At 53.0% G+C, this 8,753-nt stretch overlaps 1 long non-coding RNA gene across 1 annotated transcript; it reads left to right on the top strand.

Moving 5' to 3' along the window:
- Nucleotides 1-2,338: 2,338 nt before the first annotated feature.
- LOC132648616 (uncharacterized) lies at nucleotides 2,339-8,753 on the top strand. Its single transcript, XR_009587058.1, has 3 exons — nucleotides 2,339-3,697; nucleotides 6,922-7,598; nucleotides 8,482-8,753. It is a non-coding gene; the product is annotated as an uncharacterized LOC132648616 (long non-coding RNA).

The following is an 8,753-nucleotide window of genomic DNA, read 5'->3' as shown; positions in this document are numbered from 1 at the left end:
CGACACAAATTAAGTTCAAAGACACAGTTGCTGCCCTTGACCAAGAGGAAATGACAAGACCAGGCTTCCTGTCTCTCCTGGACCACACGACATCTGGACACCACAGATGAGGAAGCTGTTCTCAGGCACAGTTGGTGGACAGTTTGCGGCCATTGTTACTGTTTTCCATTGTTCTAATGTCTGAGGCTGAAATCCAGATGACGACACTGACTCCTGAGTAGAGTCCTCTGGGCCAGGTCAGAGCCTCATAGCAATGTACACAGCATCATGGAAGAATTTTGTGTGAGAGACAGCGGTCACATGACTAGAAAGAAAACCAGAATCCTGGAGAAGTCAGATTCACTTCTTTTTTCAGATAGAACCTTTAGTGGAGGTCAGTTGTATAAAAGGTGCTTGTGGCTGTGACGTGCATGATACCGCGGTCATGTTCTGTCACCATCCTCTTCCCTTCCCTCTGGAGCCTTCCTCTTCTCAGTGGGTTAGTCTATTCAGCAGTCCGGCCTTGGGAGAGCACAGATGCACGGGAGCTGCATTAATCCACTCCAGGCAGCAGCTAACGACATAGTCTACCTCAGCGTCGGTCAGCATCGCCTCAATGTCCACCCTGGAAGGCGGCAAGTGACACGGACACCAGAGCGACCGGGAGCCCCACCAGCAGGCAAACTGCAGCCTAAGCTCTCCAGGTGCCTGGGAATTGAAGAGGCAGCGTAACAGTTCAGGGGCGGCGGTAGGATACAGCTAGAGAGTGTTACGGGGCTCCGAAGCGGAGGAAGCTCCTCAGAGGCGTAGCTGTAGAAGCTGCCCCAGGAAATTGTGGCATTTGCTGAGTGTTACCTGCTGCTCCTCTGAAGCACGGACCTCACAATTAGAGGTCGAAAATGATCAGGGAGCTCTCAGGGTCAAGCCCCATGGGAAGATGTTAAATCCTGGCTGTTCGGAGCAGAGAACCCGGATAGAAGAGCCCCTCCCCCGGGGACAGCATCGGACACGGGAGAGCATCGTTACTTTAGATTCCCCTAGAAGAGCAGTAAGAGGCCTTTGGTTGCTTAGCTCCCCCAGAGTGAAGCCCCGCAGCCCACAAGCCCACAGAGCAGTCCGACCCGAGCCTCGCCAAGCACAGTGGTTCCCGGACTTAGACGTGTGGGGCTGACGTGAGAAAGGAGCGAGAAGATGGCGAGGTCAGATGGCGGCCGAGGGGCCTGTCAGCCTGCAGTGTGAGCCAGCGAGAGCAGAGAGGCACAACCTTGGCCTGGCCGGGCGTCCGAGACGTGCAGCCGAGCACGGGGTCCCCGCCACCGTGCTCCCCACCACCGTGCTCCCCGAGGCACCGAAGAGGAAGGCAGAAGTCACTGAAGGAATGAAGCAGCAATGGTTCCAAATTTGAGGAAAATCATATCGTGGGGGACCCAAGAGCCTACCATAGGACACACACACACACACACACACACACACACGCACATGCACACGCACACCAGTCACGGGTGAACTATGCAAAGCAAGGAAAGCTCGCTCTGATGGAGGGTCAGGTCATCGCAGAGAGGTGACTCTCAGTGCACACAAAGACGAAAGCGAAACCACAAACAGCCCACGGGAAATGGACAGTTCTTGTGGGATGAGCAAACAGGGGCCAGCGAGATGGCTCCTCGGGTAAAAGTGCTGGCTGTGCAAGTCTGGTGATCTGAGTTCAAGTCCCAGACCCTACAGAAAAGTGGGCATGGAGAAGCGATTCCACATAGTTGTCCCCTGACCTCCACATGTGCACTGTGGTGTGAACTCCGTCACATGAACACATACATCACACACACACCCACACACAATTATATTAAAATCTGAGCAAACAAACAGAAAGTTGGTAAAATACGCAAGGTCTAAAACATGCTGTTTGCCAAGATGGCTCGTGGTGTGAGTGTGGCCAGCACAGACGCCCATTCTCTGCAGATGCTCTCTGACTGTGTGCAGAGCCCGAGAACACGCCTCAGCAGATCTAAAAGAGGCGAAATCAAACAAAGTTTATGTCCTCCCCACAGCAGAATTTAATATGTCAACAACAAAAGAATCTGGAAAATCCCCAAATATTTGGAAGTTAAACAAAGTACTTCGTGGGTCAGAGAAGAAGTCCTAAGGAGGATTAACACTATTTTGAACTAAATGAGAACAACAGCACAGCATGTTAAAGTTTGTGGGAAACAGCTAAGAAAAGATCTGGCCTTTCACGTTACGAGATGAAAAGTTAACCCTCAAAATAGGAAGAAGATAACGTAGACAAGAGTGAAAAATGTTAAACCTAAAAATAAATAAATAAATAAATAAAGTAATAATAGTAAAAACAGATGTGCAACCCATAGCTGGGGGAGGGAATAAATGGAACTGAGGAACATTTAACAGAAGACATGCATGTCACCATAACAGGAGCTATGGCAGACAGACCCTAGAGACTAAAACAAAACAACCAAAATGGCAGCATATAGACCCCGGAGACACCAGGACCAGTCCTGCTCCAGCAGCTTGGAGGACATCTTTGTCACAGGGACCTTGTGTGCGGAGCGATTCTGCCGAGCATCCCCCACAGCTGGAAGTGCGTAGTGAGCTCCCGGCCCACAGGGGTCTCTCCTTTCTAGGCTGAGATGGCCCTCCCCCGCTTCGGCAGGATCTCCACACACCGATTCGGCCAACTGTGGGTGGAAAACACTCAAGGAAAAAAACATTTCTCTCCTGCTCGTTCGTCGTTCCTCCTGAGCTGAGGGCAATGTTTACGTTGTGTTTAGGCTTCTTGTAGGTATGGGCTGTTCATGTGATCATTAAGCCAAACTGCTTAAGTCCGTTGGAGTTGTGCGTGGACGCTTTCACTAAGGGAGTGGAAGTCCATAGGCCCTCAGGGAAGGGCAATGGGACTCCGGGATGGCACTCCGGATGTGGAGGAGCGACCGTATGGAAAGTGTCTGCGGGACTGTGGGCATCACTCAGTCTGTGAAGTTCTGTTCTCACTAGCACGGGGGCCGAGAGTGTTCACTAGAACTTTAAAAATGCCAGGAGTATGCCACACGTGTGACCCAGCACAGGGGAGGCTGAGACTGCAAAGCAGCCAGTGTGGCAGGAGCAACCCTGGAGGATGCCCCTGGCTCCACATGTCTGCAAACACACATGTGAACACACACACACTCTAAAAAGATAATACACAGAGGGAACAGCAAGGAAGCCCAGGCATTAGTAAGCATGGGAGACGCACAGCTGGTGCCCTTTGCAGCGAGACTCCTGTGAGGACATCGCCGTAAACCTGTCACACACAGGGTGGGGCTGGGCCCTCTTTCCTGGTCAGCACAAGGTGAGCCTGGGAGCCTCCCGAAGACCATGCCGGAAAGGCGGGATCTGGCTCCTCTCACAAGCACCAACACGAGAACACGAGCGACTCCCTGAGCTGCAGCCAGCGCGGCTCTGCTCTGTAAACAGAGGCCTGGCCTACTTACTTCTTCCCAGGGGTTGGGTAAGAGCCTGACTCACGAACACACAAAACTGTGGCCTAATTGGATACTAATTACTCAGAAGAGAGCTGTTTACTCAAACTTCCAGTGACCCGAGCTCCTCACGACAGGAGGGCAGGTGGCAAGAGGCCTCGAGGACCGTGACAGGGTCAGGATGGAGCCCTGGAAGTCCCTTACAGAAAGGTTGGATATCCCTGGTTGCACAAGAGTAAACAAAGGTAACACTGTGAAGCCCCCTCTGGGCTGAGGATGCTGTCCTGAGTTTTTGAGGGCGGGCCAATGCGGAAGGCTGATGGGAGTCTGTGCCCGTGATGGGTGATCTGCAGTGGAAGCCAGCCTTTGTGTGTTCAGCAGCCTCTGTGGGGAGAGATGAGGAGCAGCCTCCCTATGGCTGAGGGCTGGCTGACGTCTGGGTAGGGGTGAGTAGGAGGGACGGTGGGGCACGCCTCCGCACACATGGAATCCAGTCAGCCACATCAGACGCAGGAAGACAAGCGCTACATTTCTGCGTATGTATGGAAGTCAGAAATGCTGACGTCATAGGAGTTGAGAGCGGAGCAGAAGCCACTGGAGTCACTGAAAGGTGGGGAGAAGGGGAGAGTCAAAATAGTGATGTAGGATGATAATGTGCTGTCTGCAACTTACTGTATATTTTATAAGATCTAGATAAAGGCACTCAGTAGTTCCCACACAATAGCAGATGTCCAAGGAGCTGGAAGCGTGCATTACCCACATTTTGTCATGATGCTAAATCCATAGGTCAAATTACCCTACGTTGCCCCGTAATGTGTATGATTACACTAACACAATGGTAAATATATATGGAAGCTATATCACTACTTTCCCAAATGTCAGCCATCATGGGTGATTCATTTTAATTTAGGCCTTTTGCGTTTCATAAGAAAAGAACTTTATGAAAACAAAAGTCCTCTGCAGAACATCCAGTCCCTTCCTCCTTTCCTGTGGCACATTTGTCAGCAGCAGCACTCCGTGTGACTCTAGATACTGCAGTGTTGAAGCAGCTTTTAAAAGACGGAATAGGTGGCTGCTGTCTGCAAACAACATGGCTGGAACGGTACACGCAGAGTAGGAAAGCCGCCCCTGTGGGGCTGAGTGAGGCCCCTGCCAGTGCGGGAACAAAGTACCTCAGCTAGTTCTTACCGTACAGAGCTTTCCACACGTGGCTCTGGCTCCCACACTATGAAATCCAGCCCAGGTCCGATGGATCCCTCTCCCAGCCTCTCTCCAGCTCCGCTTTCACCGTCCCTCACTGCTGCCCTGTGGCCATGGGCTCTTGGCTGTCCCTCATTGGTGCTCTGTGGCTGTGGCTCCATCTGCCTTTTGCCTTCTCCTACTTCAGCCTGTTTGTCTGCCTGACTTCATGTTCTCACTTGCCTGGGGTGCCTACCCTTATCCACTATGAGTTTATCCTAACTCCTTCTGAAAAAGACAAATAGTGTTGGACCTGAGACTCCAGAAAGGTAGGATTGGGTTCCTTCCTGCCTAGGACCTGAAAATTAAATGCTCATTTTTGCCCAACTTTGCAAATCTACAGAGACCTGCTAGGTCCTGCTGCTGAGCGTGGAAGAAGCTCAGGCCTCATGTTCTGGAGAGAGGAAGTCTGGACCAGGCAACAGGGAAGAGAGGGCTAGAAAGCTGGTTGCCATGGTGATTCCCTCTCCAGCTTCCATGAGACTCCCGCTGCCTCCCACGCGTCCTATCTGTCCCACACGGTTCCAGGTTATTTTAGAGTCATCCATCCCACACAAGAGGCTGCAGGTGACTGGACAGCCTGTTCCCCTTCCCATAGTGTGGAGTCCAGGGGGGCATTAGGGAAGGAGGCTTCACCTGAAGGATGCAGGCTGAGTCCCAGGAGGGGAAGGACAGGTGCATGGCCCCTGGGAGACCCAACTGCAGCAGCAGCTGGCCTTCAGAGATGGCCCCCGAAAGCCAGCGGTACAGCCAGGCGTTCCTGACAACCACAGCTGAGACCTGGACATGTAGCACTGTGGACTGACTCTGTGTCCAGGAAGCTCAAGGCAATGGTGGGGGCCCTGCTCAGAAAGCCACACGGGGCCTCTGTGTGAAACGCTTTCCATTGGGGTGCTCAGGGGACGGTCTAGCATGCGTCTGGGAAGTCAGATACTCTCCGAATCCTCACGTCCAGCATGTCCTGCTCCCCACCCCCAGCTGCCCCCGGGTGCCTGGCAGAATGGGCAGAGGTCACCTTCGCTTCTGTAAGGACTGCTTTCTGTGGGCCTAGGTGGCTGGGGTCAGTAGGCTCATGCCCTTGCTCTGCTCGGAGACTCCAAAAGGGCCGAACCGGGTAACGGTTTGATTTTCTGGTACCTGATGTTAGAAATGCTGCCGCAGCAGGAGATTTACTGTCCCCATGCACCAATTTTCCCATTATTCTAATCTCGCGGGCTTTGTTCAGCCTCATATAATGATTCAGACTTGAAATTTCATCAGTGGATGGAACAGGAAAGATTATTCAAATATGAAGCTGGCTCCAGGTTGGCCATTCTTTGGGCTAATAGGATTTCAGCAGGGTTTGTGGAGGTCAGAGGTCAGGTGTTGAGGAGGGGCGGGAGGCAGAGGGTGGCTCGGTAGATGCCTTTCCTCTGTGGGTCCACATCTGGACACTGCTGTCCCCGGTGTCTCTGGTCAAGGCCAAGGGGTCCCTGTAGTCTCCGGCATTTGGGAAAGCTTGGGGGTGTGGCCTTGTTGAAGGAAGTGTGTCATGGGGCAGAGGTGCAGGGGGTGGGGTTGGAAGTTGAGCCCTTAAAGACTTGTTTGGGTTCACCTGCTCTCCCTGCTCCCTGCTGTGGCTCTGCTCCTGCCCTCACACCAGCTGGCTGCTCCCTCCGTGAACTCTGGGCCTGAAAGCCCAGACAAGCTCTCCTTTAAGTTGCTGGGGTTCTGGTGGCTTATGGCAGCACAAGGTAGTCAATGCACCTTGTGTCGCTGCCCCTCCAGTCTCAGTCTTCAGGAGCCTGAGCAGAGGGCAGGTCAGAGGTCAGAGCCACGCTTTGACTTCCCCCAGTTGTATTCCCTTCAAAGGCCTGGGAACCAAGCCAGAGCACCCCTAATCCAGAGTGGTCCCAAGGAGCGATTGCCAGGGTATGCAATGAATAGCAGGTGACCCCAGAGGGAGGGGCTGGGCCAGAGGGAGGGCGCTGCCACCTCAGCACATTTGCTCTGACTGGGTTTGTAACTCTGGACAAAGAATTTACTCAAGACAAGACTTTTCTCAGTGTTGAGCTAGTACAGCTGGCGGCAATACAATTCACAAAGGCCCAAATGCAGAGAAACCTGCCGTGGGCTCCCAGGGAACTTGGCTTGGATGGTTCATAAACAAGAACTCGGGCCTTCGGGAACAGTGGGGTCCTGGGCCATGGCTGGGGCTCCAGCCTTCTTTCTGTCTTCTGGCTTCTAACAGTTCGGCTCTCAGTCAAGGTAGCCAAGGCGGTAGAATGGCTGTGGTGCTGAACTCCGAGCTCTTTTTGGCTGTTGCTGAGGTAGACTCTGAACTGGCTGCGGTGTCATGCTCACCGGGGGATGGAGACCATTGGCAGGTGAGAAGACAGGAAGAAAGGATGGAGATGGAGGCTGGCGGCTTCAGGCCAGGAGCTGGAGACGCAGGCTCTCGGGGGAGGGAGCCTGGGACAGCCTGGGCCTGGTGATTAGTGGGAAGTGGAGAAAAAAAGACATTTGATAGCAGCAAAATCCATAAACACTTCTCCACAGAGAACTCTGAGAGCTGAAAATGTTTTGTAAATAACAGCAACAAAGGACAGGCAAGCCCGTCCGCAGCTGCCCCGCCTAGCCGCCACCATCCCACCCATTCCCATGTCGCTCTGAGAGACTTCCGGCTGCCGGAATGTCTGTCTTTAGTATGCAGGTAGATAGAGCTCATGGGGGAAATCACCCTCTCTGAGAAGTTCGCCCCAGGATTCGTCCCTGTCTTAGGAGGGCTGCAGAAAGGAAGTGGAGTGGGAGCCTTCTGAGGATCTCCACCTTGCCATCGGGCCCACACCAGAACTACTTTCCTGCTGCTCCAGGACATGTGTTCACCTCAGAAGTTCAAGGCCCGAGAGAAGCTTGGCCAGGGAAAAGGTGTTTCTATTTCCATCTGATCCCCAGCTGGCAGCAAGAATTTTTTCTCAGTTATTGAATGTAGGAACGCAGGCCAGTGGGATTGCTGGGTCTTACACACGGCATCTTCATGATGTTTCCAGGAGGCTGCGTGTTGTTTCCTACAGTAGCTGTCCTACCCACACCACGCCCCTGCCACTCCACACGCGCACACACACACACACACACACACACAGGCACACACAGTGGAGGTCCAGCTTTTCCCACGTCCTTGCCAAGGCTTGCTTTCTTTGGTCTTTTTGGTAACCGCTGCTCTACCCGGTAGGTTTTGGTTCCCATTTCTCTGATGGTTCCCGACTCTCAGCCCTGTTCGTACACCTCTTCTAGCCATGTGTCTTCTTTGGAGATGCCTGTCTAGATGGGCTGAGTCAAAACCCCTGGAGACCAAGGAACTTGAGAAAGAAAGGGCTCACTGAGCCTTTGCTGACCCGTGAGATGCTGGGACTAGGACACGCTCCTGAAGCCAGCGGCTAGAGTCACAGAGCAGTTAGAAAATCCCACCGCGTCCCTGAGCCAAGAGCATATTCTGGTGAGCGACAGGCTCTCTATATACATGTGTGTGCCTGCATGTGTGTGTACATGTGTTACACAATATGTATAAGTATGTATGCATGTACATACACACATATGTATATATCCCAACACTTTAGAATACACAGATTTAGCCCATGGAGACTCATTCTTCAGGGAAGAAGAGGGTCTGGGAAAGCAGCCTCCTGCATCCTGCCATGCCTCTGTTTGGAGTCGGCAGCACTACCTGGGCCGTGCCCTCCCCCCCTGCCCCAGCCCAGGAAGAAACTTCTCTTCATATTCTGTTTCCTTTACACACAGATTTCTCTTACAGATGGAGAGACTTTAGAGAACTCTAGTCACTGGCTTCCCATCACTGGACCAGAATCCCCCAGGGTAAGGGTTGACGGGATCTCCTTGGAGACAAATCCCTGGAGTGCTGTGATACTCAGGTTAGGGTGGTGAGGGGACCCAGCAGCGCTTTCCCTGGGGTGGGTCCCAGGACCGACTCTAAAGGAAGAAGAACTGCATCATGAATCCGGCTTTCTGCTTCCTGGCTGTAGCTGCAGCGTGCCTGGTTGGCCACGGCCAGGACCCTGTCACTGT

This window comes from Meriones unguiculatus, chromosome 17, assembly GCF_030254825.1.
Source record: "Meriones unguiculatus strain TT.TT164.6M chromosome 17, Bangor_MerUng_6.1, whole genome shotgun sequence".
NCBI lineage: Eukaryota > Metazoa > Chordata > Mammalia > Rodentia > Muridae > Meriones > Meriones unguiculatus.
The sequence above is the reverse complement of the archived record's forward strand: the minus strand, read 5'-3'. Positions and strand labels throughout refer to the sequence as shown.